The sequence below is a fragment of the Numida meleagris genome, chromosome 1 (genome assembly GCF_002078875.1).
Source record: "Numida meleagris isolate 19003 breed g44 Domestic line chromosome 1, NumMel1.0, whole genome shotgun sequence".
In the NCBI taxonomy this organism is placed as follows: Eukaryota; Metazoa; Chordata; class Aves; order Galliformes; family Numididae; genus Numida; species Numida meleagris.
Genome location: NC_034409.1, coordinates 126,828,666 through 126,828,898, shown reverse-complemented (window position 1 = coordinate 126,828,898; position 233 = coordinate 126,828,666).

Here is a 233-nt window from a genome sequence, read left to right as displayed (position 1 = left end):
ACACTAAGCAACCCTATGTGGCTGTAGGCGTCCCTGTTCATTGCAGGGAAGTTGGACTAGATGACATTTAAGAATCCCTTCCCTGAGAAGGCAGAGAGAGAACCCACAAATAGCGCGGCCACCCCAGCGCCACTACCCATCGCCTCCCACCGCCAACGGCCTCCGCCCGCTGCGCATGCGGCACCGCCCGCCCCGCCCCGCTCCGCCGCCAGGCGCCGTGCTCCGATCGCCGC